The sequence below is a fragment of the Centropristis striata genome, chromosome 2 (assembly GCF_030273125.1).
Source record: "Centropristis striata isolate RG_2023a ecotype Rhode Island chromosome 2, C.striata_1.0, whole genome shotgun sequence".
Classification (NCBI taxonomy): Eukaryota; Metazoa; Chordata; class Actinopteri; order Perciformes; family Serranidae; genus Centropristis; species Centropristis striata.
The window spans coordinates 8,601,098-8,621,705 of record NC_081518.1 but is presented as its reverse complement, the minus strand read 5'-3'; the positions used below and the strand labels follow the sequence as shown (position 1 = coordinate 8,621,705).

Here is a 20,608-nt window from a genome sequence, read left to right as displayed (position 1 = left end):
TAAATGTAATGAACTAAACATATAATCAAACGATAATCAAAAAAAGAGAGTAATTAGTGCTTTGCTGTCACTTTTCCACCCCGTGAGGTGACAGTCTCATTAGTAGCTCTGTGTATTTTGGCCGTTTTTGTACATTTTTTAAACCTTTTGCATGCTTTTCCCATGCAACAGAAACAACTGAGAGTGAATCTTGTGTTTACTTATTATCATACTGTCATTTTGTTGGGTTTTTTTTTGGTGCTCTGCACTGACCTACCCATCCGTTGGCTTTCTGAAGCTCTGTGCCTCTGTGTGTAAAATGTACCCAAATTCACAAGTGCGTAGGATATTATTACAGACACTCCTGTAATCTCATGTTGTAACTTCTGCTGTTGCTACTAGCTGGTGTGAGCCTGGTGTAGCTTTATCCTGCAGTGTTGGCAGTATTGGGTAGAAAAGAATATGAATATTGAGAAAAAGAAAACTTAAGCACAAGGACAAACCAGGCAAAAAAAAGTCACATTTATACACACATATAACACAACAATAACAAAAACGTTTTTTCATGGAAAAATGCATTCCCCAGAGCCCTTAATGGATCACACACCACAAAGCTCACATAAATATACCAAGTTATGCATATGTATGTTCTTATGCTTAACTTTAACCTTTTAATCATTGACCTTTTTTAAAGTGGCAGAATTTAAACCTTAAAACTAGTTTTTGATCAGTGGGGAGATTCAAAGGTACTGTTGCATAATACTATATTTTAATAAGACCTGCTCCAGTCTCCATTTTATGACAGCCATAATAATAGTCATTAAAGATAATAGTTGCTATGGGGACATTATTGCAATCAAGGCCCGTTACTTTAAAAATTATTGCTCCTCAGAGGATCAGTAACCCCTGATGAATCACAGCGGCGGAGCTCTCCTCTCCATTTTGTTACTGTCACACTCTCCTCTGAGCACATGGATTCCCTCTCTCCTCTCCTCTCCATCAAACATGCTAACAACCTGATTAATCACCTCTCTCATTTTGCCTATGGCGACAGCGAGGAAGTGGGGGTCATCCAAACAAGCCGTTCTCTCCGTGTAAATGTTTCCTTTACTGCTTGTCAGTCTGTCTCGAGGCTTTAGCAGCTCAGGCTCAGGAAAGCTCCTTAACAATCGCTCATCTGAGGCTGTGGGGAGGCTCTGACATTTATCACCCATTACAGTAGAGCCGCCCTTTCCTTGTCACAGGCCAGATCAGCCTGTCCCCCATATTTATGACCCACTGTCTGTCGTGACCTCTGTCGAGCATCTGTCCCCTGCTGCCTGACCCTCTCACAAACACCCAGGATTCCCCACCTGAACCAGACCTCTGGTCCGTCCCTGCAGGTTTCTACTTTTTTTGTGTTTTTGGCTACAAAACGGTTTGATTTCTCCTTCGTGGCTGTTCGGTGTAGGTGTGTTTCTTTTTCTGTGTCTTTCTTTCAGAATTAAAAAAAGAAATTTGCAAGTCAAGGATACAGCAGCACCAAAAACATGATGCTTTTTTTGCTTTCTCTCTTACTGACAAAGAGTCTTGGACAATATAAAGCTGCTTGAAAGGCAAATACTCAATGTGAGGGCTGTCCATTATGAACAGGAAAAAAATATGCTCTCAAATCATACCAAATGAAAGAACGGTCTTATTCCGAAACACTTCTTCAACTTGTAGAAGTAAATAAAGTAACCCTCTGTCCACTGACACATTCTCTGTCACCATTGCTTGTAACCAACGTGGACATATAAAACTTTTAGACATAACAGGTGTATGACACAGGTTAATAATCACAAGTTTTTACCCTCATTTGACTATTATTTTTTTTACTATAGCTTTATGAGTCATCCGTTGCTGAGAGGAATTAGTAAAGCACAAATATCTGTTACCCAGCTAAAGGGGACCTATTTTAATTTTCTTTATTTTTATTGTCATTTATATAATGTTACAATGTTGGATGTTCATATTAAACATGGCAAGAGTCCCAGATAATGTGGTAAACATATGTAAAAAAGATTTCTTTATACGGTCATCTGTGTCAGACACTTTACTGCAGTGTTTTTATGGAAAAAATGATTAGACCACCCTTTTTCTTCAATTTCTTGTTCATTTTAATGCCTGGTACAACTAAAGGTACATTTGTTTGGACAAATTTAATGTACACTGCTAATGTCAGGAAAACCTGTAATCTTGAATGGTTGTTGTTGTTTATTTCTCTCCAATTTTGCATCACATTCCTGCTGGAACCTGTTTGATTGTGTAGTTTTTGGTTTTTAAGCTTTTATTGGTGACTTTTCACAGTAGTAAGTGCTGCTATACTCAGTTAAGGTCATTTCTCTAGCGGGCTGTGCTGCGGTACAGAAGGTGAGAGATAATATACAGAAGACCAATCAGAGCAGACTGGGCTTATTGGGAGGGGGGCTTAAAGAGACAGGCGCTACAACAGAGCGGTTCAGGAAGAGGGTGAACAGAGGTGCAGCAGCCATGGGCAATATGATAACAAAAATTGTCTTTTTTTTCTTCATATCAAAGCATGTTAACATGTTCTACTGGAAACATTAAATACAAGTATGAATTTAGATTAATAGGTCCCCTTTAAACCAATTCTGTAACAGCCAAATCCTCTTGTTCAGTCAGCCAACATGTGTGGAATATATTATTATGTCAATGTATTGATATTTGGCTGCTGACCTCACCATGCCCCAAAAGGAAGCACTTGGCTCCGTACAGCTTGACATAAGGAGTGATGTTTACTTCTCCTTTAGAGGAGCATAAGCTGCCAGTGTGCTTCATGCTTGATGGTGTTGGATTGGGGGGAGCTGTGTTTGACCATTTTCTCCTGAAAGTGCAACCCAACATTTAAAGCTGGGTTTGAACTTCTCCCTCTAGTTCTCTTCTTTCATTTGTTACACAACTATTTGTGACACTTTTCCTCTGACAAACTGAATACAACACATTGAATACTTTCCAGGGCAGTCTGTCTGCTTTCCCTCTCAAGGACGACTAGCTTTTCACTCCATAACCGAGTATTCATTTTAAACTAAAACTAAATCATTTCTACTGTGGTCAAACCAAACCCAGTCATCAGTGATTTGTAGCGGCGTTGGAAGGCACAATACAAATAAAGCTGTCCTGTCAGAAAAGCTTTTTACCTGTTGATAGAGAAGTCATGAACAAACAGTGTATTAATTTGGAAGACTTGTTGCATGAATCACTTTCTTTCTCCTCTGCTGTGTTACATCTGGCAATAAGATGAGACAACCAATCAAAAATGATAAATGAGAACTTGTGAGACATCAAACTGTTGGCAAACTTCAGGCCTTTTATTCAGTGTGGAAAAATATTCAGTTTTATGTTTTTCGTACAGAAAGTACAATAATCAACCCAAGTGCTCTTTTAATCAGTAACTTTGCCAAATTGTTTTTGAAATTTGAAAGCCACTAAAAGTTGCCAAATTATCTCATATGCATCAATAGCACATAAATAGATTTCCTGCAGCACAGAGCTCATAGTGCAGGGAGACGGGTTGTTGCTCTGTGATCATCAAACTCTTAAATCAGACAAGCAACTGGTGCAAATCTCCATCAGCTGAACTGAGCTGTCGCCAAACACATTTACATTGTTCTCCATGGATGGAAAATGTAATTAATTTAGTCTTATTTCCTGCTAGAAACAAAGTTGAGAGTTCTGAAAAAGTTGCTGTGCAGCACAGCTGATAAATTGGCTACCATGAGGCTAAATCACTGCGGTGCTGATACACTATTAATGAACTTTTTTAGTTTTTATTTCAGTCTGTGTGCAAAACTTCAAAACAGAAAGCCGAAGAGACACAAATACAATATTAAATACAACTACAGGACCAGAAAAAAATGCAACAGTAGAATCAGGAAAAAATAATTCATGAAGGTGAGATGAAAACCAATATGCTAAAAACCTAATAATCTCACCAAGCACAGGTAGAATATCACGTCTGATCTGTTTTGCATATTGTAAAATGTAAGAGTCTGAGTTTTTAAATCTTACACTCTGAGAAGACTGCTATTTATTTCCTGCTGCCATTTTATGACAAAGCGTGTCACTCTATGAAAGTAAATTGAATACAATGATGTTGCCATCTCAGTGCCAGATACTTAAACACCGTGTATAATTTAATTAGATTTCCTTCTCCACAATTATCCATAATCCCTCTCCTTTGTGTCTTTGATGTTTATCAGCAGAACATGCTGACGATAGATTGGGGTGATAAGGAAATAAAACGGGATCAGCTCAATACTGACAATACAAGCCTGATTGAAGGGATTATCCTCATTAAGCAGAATTACTGTTTTGTGAGAATGTTGTGTATGTAACAAGAAGCAACAATGTGAGGAGTTCAAACTTCAGAAATATGTCAAGGACTTCTGAATGTTTAGCGGCTGCAGCAGGCACTCCAGATCCCTGAGCTACACGCCCAAATTGCCCATCTTTGCAGAAATATATATTAAGCAGTGTTTGCTCTAGGATTTTTTCAGCAGCAGGGTAAAGGGGTATTTGTCCCCTGGATGGTGTGCGTGTGTAAATATCAATCAGCAATTTTAGAAAGTATAATGACACTCGACTGCAAAACAAGCTTTTTTCCCACAAAGTAGTCAGTGGTAGTCCTGTTGCATTCTCCCCCGGAGAAAAAGCTTTTGCCCTAAAAGCCTAAATTTGGTGCCTCTGGCACATTCAAATGCCACTGTTCCATCTTAATCATTGCATATATTAATGAATTATTGTGAAGGAGAATTAGGGTTCTTCTATGTTTTATTCAAGGCATCATATTTTGACAGTCTTCTTGTAAATTCTGTGGTGGACTCTGTTAACACATCCATGTGCTCTTATTTTGAAAGCTACATGTGTTTGCTTTTATTTTGAAGGCGGGTATAACACGTTCTTACCGTAACGCTTAGTAAATACAAGCCCCGGAAAAACAAGTGGAGGCTGACTGGCTGCAGTGTGTTTTGTTCTCTTCCAGTAATGTTAGCTAGACATTCGGTATAACAGGTAGTCAAATCTCACTCAGAAACTTCAGTAATGCTAACAGAGTGTTCGCACTGTTGCGGTTGTTATGACATCTCTAGTCGCTCCTCCCCTTTCGGCGGAGGTCACTGCTACAGAATTAAGAAAATAAAACAATCCCCTATTCTGAAGTAGCAGCGAGCAATGAATATAGCAGAAACCCTGTTAAGGCTCAAACCCAGAGAATTCTTGAAAGCACACAGTGAAAAAGATTGAATCATTTCACCCTGTTAAACATTGAGGTGCACTGACTGCTCACAGCTCGTCAGGTTACACCAACTAACAAGACAACTTAAGGATCCAAGACACCGGAGAGGAAGAATCTATCCAGAATCTTTCATTCATTTTCTTCCCACAACAGGCCCTGTTTTTTTTTTCTCTCTGGTTATTACAGACCTGCCAATTACTTCAACAAACACACACATTTATTCTTAATTAAATGAAATGAACATTTAACACTAATGAGAATGAGCACCTCAATGTCAAAACTATTGTAATATCACATTGTTGTGTATTGCCACCTATTACAGTGCATGTAAAGCATCATAACCACATTCATGATTACCAATTATAATGGACATAATTGGAATACTGATTCATTAACAAAAGCTATAATGTATCTAATGTCTGTGGAGCTTTATTAATCCACACTGTGGCTGTTTGTGTGCTCTGTGTGAGGGTAAAAGGGTCAACTCTTTTTATGCATAAATTCAGAGACAGACACTTTTACATGCCCGAATAACAGAAGATATTTTTGCCTTTCATATCCAGAATTTCATTTTGATAAATAAGGTGAAGCTGAAGAGTCTCAAGTAGTTGGGATGGACCAATTCTCTGCTGCAGCCCGACTTTGTGATTGAGCCTGAAGAGATAATTACACACCTGGTTTAATTACATTTAAAAAAAAAGTCTGGCTCAGATATGAATATGATAAATCTGGGTTTGCCATTTCAGTCTTGTTGGCCTAATTATCACTACATAGTTGAGAAATAACAAACAAGTCTACAGCCATACTAGCAGCTCTGTGAGGCTGTAGCTGAGCAGCTTTGCTTTGGGCTAAATGCTAATATAGTATGCTAACATGCTCACTGACAATGCTATCATTTAGATGTTAAGCAGTTTAGTGTGAGCACACTGTTTTTCACTGAGCACAAAGTACAGCTGAGGATGAAGTGTCTGTCTTTAGTTGTTCAGGTATTTGATCATAAACCAAAGTATTGGAGTGAAATTTTGACGTGATGATGGTGCTCATAGAGAAGTTAGAGGATCAAAGTGATTACAATTCATCTCGAAGTGAACATGAATGTTAATATCACGAATGTGAAGCTGGTGGTGGCACTAGTGCATAGTTTATTCTTAAATGTTGCATTTCAATAGTTTTACTGACAGTAGCCTACATTTTATATGCCATAGAGTTAAACTGCATTCCCGCAACAACTGTCAGATTTGGAATGAATAACTTATAGAAAGCTATTGGTTGTTTGGCAACATTAGCAATTTTGGTGCATAACTTAGCAATTTAAATATGGAAGAGAAATGACTCCTACATTTCCACTTCGTTTCCATTCCTTTAACATTGACTCTCTCAGTCAAATCAGCCAACAGGGCCTCAGATTAATACACCCTGACCAGAAAACTGCTGTAATTTTTCACTCAAACACTTGTATTATTAAAGGTGAACAAGTCTGAGAGTGAATCCTGGTCTGTGTGCATGTGCATACTGGCTCTTGGCTGCATTTTTTTAGTGCTCCCTCAATCATATGCTAGCTTCCTAACTTTGCACTCATCAAAACTTTCAGAAGTCCTGCACTGGAGGTAAAAGACATTTACCAAGGATTTACCAAGGATATCCAGGTTTATCATCTGATAACTAATGGCCAAATTTTATGCCATTCCATGCAATAGATGTGTAGATCTTTCATTGGATGGATGAAAACCTGTTGATGCCGCTCGATGAAAAGTCAGCAGATCATCAGCGTTGTATCGGATTCTTCTTCTGGGGCCTTTTAGCGTCCGTACAAAATGTCGTGGCAGAAGTTGGCCGCCAACTGACATTGCCGTCCCTTGGGCATGTGCTGCTAGCATGGCCAATATAAGAACACACACACACCTACAAACTGCTACATACTAGAAGAAAAATAGTTTTTCCTCAACTTCCCTCTATCCACCACTAAATCTTTGATTTCTGTGACCCGTCAACAACGCCTGCAGTGGAGAACAACAAAGAGGTTTTTTTTCATGCTCCAACCCCAACAGGGAGCTCCATGCCTCCAATCTGACCTGGCGTGGTTCAGCTGCAGACACTGTGACTGCTTGCAGCATGAGCATTGTACTGCAAAAAGACATCTGTCAGACACAGTGGCAGCAGTGGAGACACCAATCGATTTCTAGCAAGTAAGCACAATGAGGGGAAGGGGAGAGGCTGCTTTACCATGACTCTTATTAATTAATAGTGTCTCAGCAGGAGAGAATTCGATGTCATTTGAGCTTCTACCTCGCACGCTGGCTGTAAATGACTGAATGTAGCTGTTGCATGTAAAACTCCTTGACTATTTAATGTCAAGTGATAATTGCCATGCCAGTGTTCGGTGGGGGATCTGCCATTTTTTCCATCATAATTTATGGTGTTTTATATTTTCCGTCTCTAAATGAGAGATCTGAGAGATAGGGAATAACACAAAGGCCACTTTGTTGCACACATACAGTAATAGGCCTATCACTGGGAGCCATTTTGAGTTTCCCTAACAGACCTTGTTATACTTTGCTGTGCCTATTAGTTAGATCTTTATCCTCATTACAGTGTGAGATCAAATTAGGTCACCTGCTGTGACTCCTGGCCTCCTCTGTGCCGCTAATAATGGAACCGAAATAATTTACAGCAGTGTGTCTCATAAGCTCGTGACCAGTAGGTCTTACTGGGTGAACTCTTGGGTTGTCTGATTATCAGTCCATTAACCAAACCCAGTGAACTAATTATTTAACTAAGTGATTCGTTACTTTCTTCTCTTCCCAATAGTGCAGGTCATAGTTAAAAGCTGTACCTCAGGTACTAGGGAAATACTAGGGAGTATTTTACACTGTAAAATAGTAAAGTAAGAAGCTCTAACTAAATGCTCTAACTAAATAGATTAACATAGATAAATAAGTGTTACAGTCTTATGAACAGTATTTCTTCATTTGGGTACATTGTACACTGAAGTTAGAGTGCATTATCATTTCAAGCACAGTAAAAAAAATTAAATTATCAATTCACTATTTTTTTTCACAAACACTATATTGGTATATTCTGAGTCAAATTTCCCCCTTCACCCTTAATTGTACCCACAGTAATAACTATAAGTGTTGTTTTATAGTGCAGGCCTTTGCCAAGGTATGTCCTTTCTTACAATGTTAACATTGTGACTTGTACATGAATTTTCCCAGTCAGGAACACATTTTTTCTATCCCCCAATGTAAATAAAAGCGAAAATTAATTTGTGTATCCACCCTGTGATTCTGTTATGCTTCAGAGTTTAATGGGTTCCTCAGTGGCCCATGCTACACCCTTTCACCAACTTTCATGAAAGTTTTCCCATAATACTGGTGACAGGACCGAACTGAAAACATAACCTCCTTGGCGGAAATAATGATGTTACAAAGAAGAATGTAAATGCTGTTTGTACTCAGGTTGTGTTGAACGTCTGTCTCATTGATATTTAGGAGCCTCTGTAACTTAAACTGCTGCTGTAGCTGTTGTGGATTATTATGTAGTTAAATCTTAATGGGCTAAAGATGGAATACAACCAAGGTTTATATTTTGGACTAGCTGTTCAGATATAGATTGATTATATTAGTTGCCCAATGCCCCCAACATCTTTTTGCTTTAAAAGAAAAATACAACCCATTCAGTTAATTTTGGCACCTACATTTATCAAATAAAAAACCCTCTATTGTGTTATCCCGATGATGGACAGTACACTGAAAGTATAAACTGTAAACCGAAAATGTCAGCTCCGTGCAGCAGCAGATGTGCAGCACAGAGCTCTGCCAGGAGCAAGCCGGCAAGGCCACATTCATTGACCCGTTCCACCGGGGTGATAAGACCTGAATGTCTGGGAGACCAAGAGGATGATAGAGAAAGGTCTTCTTGAGAGAAGTTGGAGATGAAGAGGAGGAGCGAGCCTGAGCCGCCTGCAGCTCATTTGGAGATAAAACTTTCGCAAGTTTATTAAAAAGAAAAGCAGGCACTGCTGCAGCCACACCAACTGTTCCTGACCCGTTTTGTAAGAGGAATATATATAAATTCTAACGTTAAAGATCACAGAGCGTGCTCTATAGATATTGAGCAACATCAATGAATATCTTTTCTTTATGCCAAGTGTAATCCTTAACACTTTTATAGACCTGCATGAATTCTACATGTTTAGGTGAAAGGATAATGAAGAAACACCAATGCACAGTGACCCAAAACGAGTCATTCATTGCAATTTTCTAAGAGCAGGAACAAGTCACTCTTTCAGAAGTAAATAAGTCCTGAAACGATCCACACCTACTGGTTGAAGAAACTAATAGTGCTGCATTAATGCCAAGCTTACTAACAGCAGACTCCCATTGTGACTGTCTAACACAAGGCAGGAAAATACTGATCATGAAAGCTACCCACAAGGGAATAGCAGCATCCAACTTCTATCCAACATGGAGACTCCTGTCAGATATCACAGGGTTGAAACTGAAGGGACACGTGTGTCAGTACACAAGCAAGCTCAGCAGGGGATTGGAAACTACTGCAGAGGCCCCAGAGCACCAGTTACTGAAGAGAGAGCTGTCACTCTACGACTGCAAGCTGAAACAGACGAACCCAAACGCACTCTACGATAGAGGGGAAAGTATTCAGATATTTCACTTAAGTAAAAGTAGCGGCATACTGCGCTGTCAAAGCACACTAAGACACTAACACTAAGACCTATTGACTTGGGCTGTAATATAACTGGAGTAAAAAGTACAATATTTCTGTCTGAATTGTAAGGGAGTAGAAGTTTAAAGTACATGAAAAGGTAATACTTAAATGATGTACATCCACCTTAAATTTGTACTTGAGTTAATATGCTTTACTTTTCACCACTGTGATTAGTGCTGAACTGTATGTTAGTTTATATTTACACAGATCTCCAATATTCATAATTTATCAGAATTATTATTGACAAAAATATGTTTTTAAAGCAGCTATGAGGAATACAATACAATACAATAAATCTTTATTATCCACCATGGTGGAAATTTGCCTTCGGCTCACTGTTAAGATACAGAACTTCATCAAAAACATACAGCAGTTGAGAATGCAGAATAAGAAAAGAAAAGAAAAGAAAAGACAAAACAATTAAGAGCAGTTAAAAGTTAGTGCATCACATATGTTGAGTTGAGGAGGCGTTGGGGATAAAATATTTTTTAAAGGCTCCCTTAGCTAGTGGGACCCTGTAACGTCTCCCAGACTTCAGGAGCTCGAATTGGTTGGTTAAAGCTATTGGTTTAATATTTTTTATTTTGTGTAGATTTTGGCCACACCCGTAGACAAAAGTGAGTACATTCATGAGCACCAGACTCTCCTCTGTGCCTCCCTTCCCTCCAGCAGGTCAAGCAAAACAGTGTGGGCCTCTAGCAGCATGGTGTCGGTGTTGGCCAAGAAACGGGTGGGGCTTGGAAGTTCGCACCAGAGCTCCAATATCAGGTCAAATAGAGCAGTTAAGCAGCTTTGGGTCGGTCCACCGTTCTGAAGAACTTGCACGATTTTGTATTTTTCTGAATTGGATCTAATGCCTCCAGGACAGGCATTGATAATAATATTATATAACCAATCTTCTTGATGGTGGCCTTGTTTGCTTGTGTAGCTCTCAAGGACACATCAGTATTAAATTCAGAGTTTTTTAATAACAAGTTAAAAGTTTCTTGTCGTTGCTCCAGGCTGACTTTGTGTTACTGATGTCACGTTTTCTGATTTACCTCATGAAGGTGATACAGTTCATTGCCACAGTCCTCAGTATAATTTAATGTGTTTTATTAATACTACTGAAAACAAACCCAGCCCTGCAATAAATCCAACTGTTGAGAAGAGACTGACTTTTAAGTCGATAGGTTTTTCTATCATTTTGTCCTCCCCATTTGTAACAACGATGGGAGGTTAACTCACGTAAACGCGTCCCTGTATGATGCAATACATTTCAGCATCACCACAAACTGCATCCTCTAAAAAAATATCTTTATTTCAACCTTACTGCTCAGCTGTAGACTAGACGAACAACCATAAAGCCAAAGACTCAGTGCGGCACTCATGAATCCCTGGAGCATCTTGCAGTATACAAGGTCAACAACACACTAAGAGCCGTCATCGGAAACTCAATGGACTTGGAGAAATGGAGAAAAACCACTAAAAGCTGCTTGATCAGACAAGTGCCCATCGTTTGCTCCTCCATACCGACCTAATGTCGTCCCCGCTGCTCGTTCTGCATAGGCTTCAAACCTTTCAGTCGGATCACCATGAGGAGTGCATTAAGGTTCATGAGGGGGGCTACCATCAGTTACCTCGTCTACATGCAAGCCATCAGGCTGAATGACAAGTGGATCTACAGCAATGACACTGGGAAGCCATTTGGAGTGGAAAAAATGTAGCTGGGTGGAAGCAAATGGAGGGAGAATAATTGAAACTGAAGGGGTCGAACTATCAAAAGGCCACCTAATAGACTGCAGACAGGATGGCTGCAAGAACCAAGAAAGACCAAGTCAAAGCTGCAACATTCCAGGTCCATAAGTAACACTTCGGTACACACGATATGCCCTACTGGTTAAAAGACATTCAGCCATAAAAAAAAAAGCTAAAGCTAAAGCTGTTGATATCAAGAAAGCGAAAATCCTCCCAGTGTACGGAGGACTCCAGCCAAAGTCCATGACTGCAGCTGGAGACAGTGGAGGTGAGTGTCAAGGACACTGTATGAAACACAGAGCATTCGTCAGTACATTAGTGAAATGGCTCCTGTCATCGGCAGACAGATGAGCTGGCTGCCAGTGATTTCCAGGAAAGGGCTGTGTCTGCCAGAGCTCATGGTGCAAGAGATTTGATAATGACAGTAAAGTCTTAATTCAGCATTTTTCAAAAGAGTAATTTAATTACTTTTTCACTTGTCGAGGTGAAATGGTGACATTGTTTCATTTTGAAATTTATCACTGTGACATGAAGCCATTTTTTTCAAACTAGTCAGGAAACAGCTTAACTTGGTTTTTAACACTAATGAACAACAAGAAATGTCGACACCTCTTCCTAACAATGGGCTGCATTCACCAACCGTAAAGAAATTTAATTCAACAATGTTTTCTTATTTGGGATTTCATTCTGAAGTCAAGCCGAAAACCGGCACACGTAAGAGCACACTCATGCATATTTGAGTAATGACATGTTAATTAGGGCACAATACCAAATTTAGAGGTGAAAAAAATCACAGATTATGATATGGTAGCTGATATAGTGAATGGTTGAGCTGGAATGCAAATAGAGCTTTTTTTATGTCAATTCAGCACTGATATGACTATACAGAGGTACTCAGAAGGCTGTCTTCTTAAAACAAAATCCAAAACAAACTAAACTAAACAGATACTGATATTATAAGAACCATTATAAGAAATCAGTTACGAAAAATTCAGTGGTTTAAGAACACCTTTATGAATCTGTAATAGACTTCTTGGGACCTTTCCTAAAAAAATCAACTGAATATATCCCTCAGGATATATTGGTCCCCCTGAGTAAATCACAGGTTTATTTACTAATAAATTCCTCAAATGGTCTCAGATCTCTGGGAAAGTTGCAGTGGGCTCAATGCAAAATGGTTTGCCTAATTGAAATAGGTGGTCTATTATTTGTGAAAGAAAAACGAAAATTTGGACAAGCCTCATTGGCCTGAAAATGATCACGCACCCCAGTGAGGGACACTCCTGTATCTTTAAGTTTTTTGGGTCATGTTTCAAAACTCAATTTTCATACCACAGCCAAACAGTTCTCAAAAACTCACAGATAGCAGACAGCAGAAAGAAAACCTCTATATCCAATGGATTTATCTTGAGCTTAAAAACCCTGAAGGGAGATAGTTCATTCTAGACCCCAACAGTTCAGGAGCCAACTGTACGCATTATTTCTCACAACACCACTGGCTGTTCTGTGTAACTTTTCCTGCTTAACTAGTGGTGGAGAGCTCAGAAAGTAATCCAACATTGGCTGCTCTAAGACCTGCAGTCTCTGCGGTAGAGAGTGCTGGTAGACAGTCAGGAGAAAAAACAGAAAATATCTTAACACGGACAGTATAGTTCCAGCCCTACAGCCTTCAACTCTTTAACAACTATATCTGTGCAAATACAGAGTGACAAAACTCAGCTACTTTTCTTAAAAAATTGGCAACTTTACCAGAAAAATTAAAGACATCTCCCATTAAATTGTAGGTTTATTCGGTTCCTGGAAGCTATAAATGAGGCTGAATATGAGTTTGGTGTATGGTTCCTTGTAAACTTTCAACATATGCATATTTTTATGTATGAAGTGTTATGTGTTGTATGGCAATACTGCTTTCTAAGTTGAATTTAGGTTACCTTGACATGCCCGGGATTACTAAACTACCTTAAACAACATATTAACCCCACTGCCTCCCACTCATCCACAGATTGTTCAAGGTTTTAGCTTCACTGTGGGATTAGTTTATGTAATCAGTCTCCAGTGACTCATCATGTATGCCTCCCCCGTTTACTGTGGGCTTATCTAACTCATATGGATAATCATGCACCTTTCTGCGACTCAGCCTGCTTTCAACTATTGGAAATGATAGATGTGAGTGACTCATCAAAATTGTTGTTTTTTATCATACTAAAATTAGGGAGGTAATGTAAGCAGCACCTTCTGTGAAGCAGCACACCTGACATGGTTTAACATTTAAACATTTAAGACTTTATTTGTCACACAGATCACACAGTGTCACACCGTATTCAAATACATGGTGACATATCAACTGAGGCCTCAAGAGCCTTGGACAGTCCTGATTTGGACTTGCACTTTTTCAATAAATCATATTGGTGAGGTGATGGCATGCGGATCAAATGTACTCATACGATTAACTGGTTGCTATAAGCAGCTCAGTACAGTGGTCACCCACTGGTCGGAAGGTTGGTGGTTCGATCCCTGACCATGGCAGCCTACATGTCGAAGTATCCCTGGTCAAGATACTGAACCCCAAATTGCTCCCAATGCTGCATTCATCTGTGTGTGAATGAATTCCCAATAGTGGTTTAGGGTAGCCTCTGCCACCAGTATGAATGAGTATAAAGTGCTTTGAGTGGTCGCAAAGTGACTAGAAAAGCGATATATAAGTGCAGGTCCATTTACCATTTACCGTCAGAAGGTTCAGAAGGCCTTTGTTAGCCTATAAAATGGGGTACTATATTAACATTTATTGTAAGGCCTCTAGCAGCAAGGTGTCAGTGTTGGCCAGGAAACGTGGGGCTTGGACGCTTTGCACCAGAGCTCCAATTTCAGGTCAGAGGAATGAAGTAGATTTGGGTCGGTTCACGATTCTGAGGAACCTGCACGATTTTGTATTGTTTTTCTGAATTGGATGTAATGGCTCCAGGACAGGAATTGATAATAATATTATATAACCAATCTCTGCACAAAAGTGCAGGTCCATTTACCATTTACCATCAGCCACATGGATACGAATAGGTAGGGGCATGCTTCACCATCTACAATAGTGGGTTCATAAGTCATGACCCCTAGAGGCTGTAGTAATTATTACAGGAGTGAAGGAAGAAGCGGCATAGTATAAGGAGTGATATTGTCCGCACAGGACTTCCATCCAGGAGAACCAGGTTTGCAGCCAAACTAAAAGTGTGAATCAAAAAAAAAATTGAGTCATTTTCACATCATGTATGTATTCTGACATGCATACATTCAGGAACATAGAGGTATTTAATCCAAACAATCTTTTTTTTCCTCACTAAAACTAACAATGTTGTTTCTTTTTAACATAACTACATATGTTTGATGCCTAACCCAAACAAAACTACCAAGAGATATTTAACAGTGACCTTCTGCACATACAGTAAATGGATCAGGCACCTTCTAATCCATATCTACGTGTATGTATGAGACTAATAACAACTTATCATGGTCATGTAATGGGTGACATTCAAAGCAGGTGGGGAGGGGATATAGGTCTTCTCATCAATCAGCCATCAATAGCATAGATCACAGACAAACTGTACGTCCTGACTTTTTGTCCTTGTTCAAGTACACAGAAAAAAATTTGATTTGTTGCGGCCTGTTTACGTATAAGAACATTTTTACCGTTTCACATAAGTAAGCCACAAAGCAGGCCAGATGAAAGCATACAGATTAATATCTGCTGTGTATTAACATATGGTCACAGCTCAGATTGGATCCTGTCTCAGATGAAATACACACCGTGTGTATGTGCTTTGAACCTCTAACTCAAACCATGTTTGGATGAAAATGAAATGCAATTGCTTTCTGATTTGCCACAGTAAACGTAATGACATTTTTATTGTAAGATAATAGAAACCTTGCATTTTCTTTATCATTCCCCTTCCAGGTGTTTGTGTTTTTTTAAGCAGAGCTTTTTAACCACAGTAAGTTGTCATTATCTTCAACGGCACATTTCTGTTTTTCAATCATTTTCTCACAGCGCGCATGATTTAATAGCTGGCTTAATGAGCTGCGGCTTGCATGTGGAAGGACATCTCATCGTGTTAATGAACCATGAAAAGGGCAAGCACACATCATTGTGTGAACTGTTTTAATAATCAGCCGGTGTCAGACACACAGCCCATCTACCAAAAGTCTGCTCTATCAATAAGCACAGATGCTGGACGTTTCATTAAGACGACTTATTCACTGACGACCCAACGACCAATCGACTCTGACCCTCTTCCCACTGTCTGTCTGCTCCTTGTCTCTTCAGCTCTTACTCGCCGTCTCTGCTACAGAGTACATATTTTCAAGGCTACTATATTGACTGCCCACATTCTGTCTTTTGCAAGCTTATATGTTTATCTAAAAAGCTACAATAGCTCTCCTATGATGGCTCTCAGTAATGAAAAATTGAATGAAAATCTTCTTTTATGAGACCATATCACTGTGAGCTTTACTGTTGCAGTTGGGTATTTTATTCCCACCACTGCTGACTCAATCCTCCGTTTATTACACAGAAGGCTTCGTTCTGTGTGTACATTTTTCGTTAGATGATAATTGAAGTTTCTCTATTTTGTCTATTTTGTGCTGGTAGTCAGTCAAGGTGAGTGAAAAAACTGTGGGAGTTTACAGCAATGCTAGTGGTTGAGTGATACTGAACATGCACAGTGGTGCTTTGAGCTAAATTTGAAGGTCAGCAATGCTAACATGTTGTTTTCACAAATTCTGTTTGAATCTTTCTGCCTACCGGGGTCCCCAAGCAGTCTTGGAATTACAGAAATTGTTTATCACTGGAAAGCCAAGACTCCTGTGGATTCAATGAGCCCAATTTTATTAATATATGATGATGTCCGTCCCCATAGTAGCCATTTTTTGTATTTAGATATTTTTTTAAACCACAATTGAATGCATACAATGAACTGCTGTTAACTTTAGGATAATCACAGCCTCATGAAACTTCACAACCACAAACTAGAGATCTGGAGCATTCAGAGGATGTATGGCTTAGGTGTATTGACAGTAAGAGGATTTCTGAGCAATTTTCAGACATTTTCAGGCATAATTGAGCATGGAAAAGCCCATCATGTATGTCAATCATAAAGTTGTTATCCCTTATGCACCTTCTCAATTTATTTTAATTAATTATTTAATTAATTATTCAATTATTAATTTATTTTTCATTCTGATTTATAACTAGAGCAACTTGACACACGGTGCTGAGCTGCATTTCAAATTAATCTTACATTTTCCAGCTTTCAGATGATGAACCCACTGTAGCCGGTGTAGAATGGTAAACGGTTACCCTTTGCTAATTGGCACAAAACACAAAGTACAGCTCAGGATGATGGGAATGTCATTAGTTTTAAATTAAAAGTTTGTTGGTGATGTGTGATGAAAATTCAGTGGATCACTAAGAATTACAAATCCCTCATTCCTGGGTGAATTTGTGCACCAAATTACCTGACAGAGTCTACCTGTAGTTGTGGGGATGTTTCACTCAGTATGAGTCATCCTCAGATATTTCCGAACCAAAGTGGTGGACTGACCAGCTAACTGATATTGCCACCCATTGAGCCATACAGTTAGCATTGCTCAAAAGAACAATCATGTTGTAGCCTTTAGATGGTTTAAAGTAATTAGAAAAATATTGTTATTTTATATAGTTGTATTTTCCAGCTTGTGGCGAAATGAAAAAAGACTTTGCTTGATGACAGGCAGGTTTGTCTCCTTCCTCTTCATGTCCTCTGTAAACTTCACTCAGCCTTCATTCTCAGACCTACAAGGTCATTCTTAGATGTGCATCAGCAGCCCTGGCAGACCCATACGCTGCTTTCCCATCATCCCTCCTCTCTGTCTGCCTGCCCTGCCAGGCAGAAAAAACCTATCTACTGTATGTCTGCTGCAAAAACCCTCAGTTCACCCTCTTTCTCAATAGTATGCACACCCACAACCACCACTATACACAAGCATGCACAGACACACACACACACACACACTCTCCCACGTACACACTCGTTGACAGAAACACGTCAGGTGAACCGGTGAAAATCTGAGTCGCCCAACAGGAACAAGGTGTCTGAATCTACTCAGGCTGATGTTCTCTATTGACCTTCAGTGATAATGGATGAGAAATAATGGAAAAGGCTGATATCCAGGCAGGAAACATGGCTGCAGCAGCTTGATGTTTGTCATGGTCACGAATGGAGAGGACAGGTTTGACAATGTTGCACTCTGAGGTTAAAGTTTGCGTGATTTATTGCGCAGCAGCAGTTACATCATCATTAAAAACATGGTTTCTCCATGGACCCTTGTCTGGCTTTAAATAAATCTAGACAGATTCCTTCATTTTATATATCTGCTTTTGATTGCCACGTTCAAGGACTGCTTCAATGCACCGGAATAAGAAACAGCTTTTTGTGGCATTCAGGATATTCAACAGAACTCTATTCTATGCAGTTTTATAACCTGCTCACAGGTAATCTCTTCTTTTATTAACCCTTGTGTCTTAACTTTCTGTATACACTGCTTGTCCTAAGAGTAAAAAAATACCCACCTTCACTAAACCTCTAAAAGCAGCTTGATTGCATTTTAAACCCCAAATCAATTTTGCATGAAGAAACTACCTGTCAGATATCTAGGTTTTTGCTCTGTGCAGTGCAGAAATGCATTTAACTAACATACTGGTTTCAGGTATTAGTTATTTCTTTTATTTCGCCTTTTTGCTATTGACGAAAATAGAGTCTGCAACATAATCTGGCTTAACTTTTTTTGGATCCCAAAAAGGCCTCAAAATGTAAATGATTGATCACCATCAGTTTTCTTTGAGTAATATAAGTTTCCCATTATTCTGCACATGCTTTGCATTTAAACACTTTTTAACACATATGGATGGCATGGCTTCATAGGTAGAGCAGTTATCTGAAGGTTCCTGTAGGGTCCTGAAGGTCCCCAGTATTTAATGTCCTAGGAAAAGACGCTGCTCCTGCCTGATGAGCAGGATGGCACCTTGCATGACGGCCTCAGCCATCAGTGCATAAATGTGTGTGTGAACTGGTGAATGTTGTAACATGCTCCGAATGCCCAGTAGACTGGAGCAGTGGTTCTCAACCTTTTTGAGTGGCAACCCCCAATTTAACATGCATGTTGTCTGCGGGACCCCCCCACCCCCTCCCCCTCTTGTCTCTTCAGTTTTACTGGTTTTAAGCTTTGGTTTGCCAGCACTTCAGAGCAAATGACACACTGTGGATATTCTGTATCGTTTTTGTCATGAACGAAAAGCCACTCTTCAAGAAGTCAGGCTGATATTTACGGAGCCGAGCTGGTGTCGGCCCCACTGCCCTTCGTTTCTCGGCTGGTGGTCCCGTTAGGCTTTCTGCTGGTAGACCTTGGGACCCCTGCTCCTGCTGCTGACCCAAGTCTGGAGCTTTTCTTTGCAGCCATCTCTCCATTTTTCCAGCATCAGTTATAGCTAGCAAACTGCAGCTGCGGTAAAGCAACAATGCACCAGTTTTTTTTCTTTTTGTTTGTTTATTTTTTCCGCTGTGCTCACTGAACAGAATCTCACGGGTACAGTTCAGATCATACAAAGTCAGTTGATACGACGAATTTTGGACAAATAATGAAGCAAACAACAACTAAAACATCTCCCTGTCTGAAATTGTGCAATTTGATTGAATTTTTGTGCATTTATATTTTTTCCAAAATGATCTCGCTGGTTGGGAATGGCTGGACTAGAGAATATATACAATAACTGGCCACATTATTAGCTAGCAAGGTGTACCTTATAAAATGGCGGTGTGTTCTTCTGTTGCTGTAGCCCATCTGCTTCAAGGTTGGATGTGTTGTGCAAGTGGTTATTTGTTTCCTTTCCATCATCTCCAGCCATTCTGGCCATTCACCTCATGGCATCAACAAGCGAACTGCTGCTCACTGGATATTCTCTGTAAACCATAGAGATGGTTGTGTGTGAAAATGACTTACTTTATTCCTGTGGTCTATGTCTAGTACCTTCAGGTTGAATGCACTTATTGTAAGTCGCTTTGGACAAAAGCGTCTGCTAAATGACATGTAATGTAATGTAATGTAACGAAAATCCCAGTAGATCAGCAGTTTCTGACATATTCAGACCAGCCCTTCTGCCACTAAGAACCATGCAACATTCAAAGTCACTTAAATCGCCTTTCTTCCCTATTCTGATTCTCGGTTTGAACTTCAGCAGCTCGTCTTCACCATGTCTTCATGCCTAAATGCATTGAGTTACTACCATGTGATTGGCTGATTAGATATTTGCATTAACGAGATAGGTGTACCTAATAAAGTGGCTGCTGAGTGTACGTATAAATGCAGTCCAAAATAAAAACTCCATTCACAGTGAAACTTCAAAATACTCTAGTTAATTACTAGTTAATTATCTTATATCTTATGTATATATATATATATATATATATATATATATATATGTATTTTTTTTTTTTTTTTTTGTTTTTTTGTTTTTTGTTTGTTTTTTTTTACTTATGTCGTCACGTATGTCATGTCTTCACCTTAGGGTATGGAAAAGGCGTTCATTTAAGGAAATATATTTATTAGAGTAAATAATTAATAAATTAATTTTTCTAACAACAAATCTGTGTTTACCTGTAATAAAAATAATTTTGCACGTTTGGCATCTAAAGCAGGTCCTGTGACTATCTGACACACAAAGTGCTCCTACAATATTCCTATACATAGATAGCTTTCTCTGAAGAATAGAGAGCATTATCATACCGTATATATATGATCATCACACTACCATTAATTTATTTAACTTCATATTCTTTTGGAGGGCTACACGGTGGTGTAGTGGTTAGC

General features: G+C 39.3%; 1 protein-coding gene across 1 annotated transcript in view; it reads left to right on the top strand.

Moving 5' to 3' along the window:
* Window positions 1–20,608, top strand: part of gpc5a (glypican 5a) — a 162,108-nt gene that overhangs the window by 97,174 nt on the left and 44,326 nt on the right. The window lies entirely within an intron of this gene.